Source organism: Opisthorchis viverrini, assembly GCF_000715545.1.
Source record: "Opisthorchis viverrini unplaced genomic scaffold opera_v5_22, whole genome shotgun sequence".
Classification (NCBI taxonomy): domain Eukaryota; kingdom Metazoa; phylum Platyhelminthes; class Trematoda; order Opisthorchiida; family Opisthorchiidae; genus Opisthorchis; species Opisthorchis viverrini.
In genome coordinates, this window is record NW_008751678.1 from 1,437,281 (window position 1) to 1,437,730 (window position 450).

The window sequence follows — 450 nt, forward strand, 5'->3', positions numbered from 1 at the left end:
CATTCCGAGAAGATCCGAAAGCTTGCGGTCAAGACCGCCACTGGACTATCTACATCCACACGCTCATTCAAGGTGTGGCGGACGTGATGAACATGACTGATACTCTATTCATTGCTCTATTCATTATTCTCTTGTTTTAATATTCCGTATGCTGTACATATACGCCAATTCGAATACATACGTGCTACTTGTTGCGCTGATCTGAATTCTGGATTTCTAGTTCGTCTGGTTATACCGACATACGTACGAAACTTAATTATCACGTAAACTCAAAATAATAGTTCCACAAAATAAATCCACGCACACTTGTTCCCACAATAGAGTCAACTTTTGCACACACCCAACCCTGAATGAGAACTAGTAGCGAAGGATGCAAGTGTCAAGTTTCAAATCTTGCACTTTTACGGAAAGATGATGACAGCGTTCTGTGGCTAAACGGGTAAGCGTTTT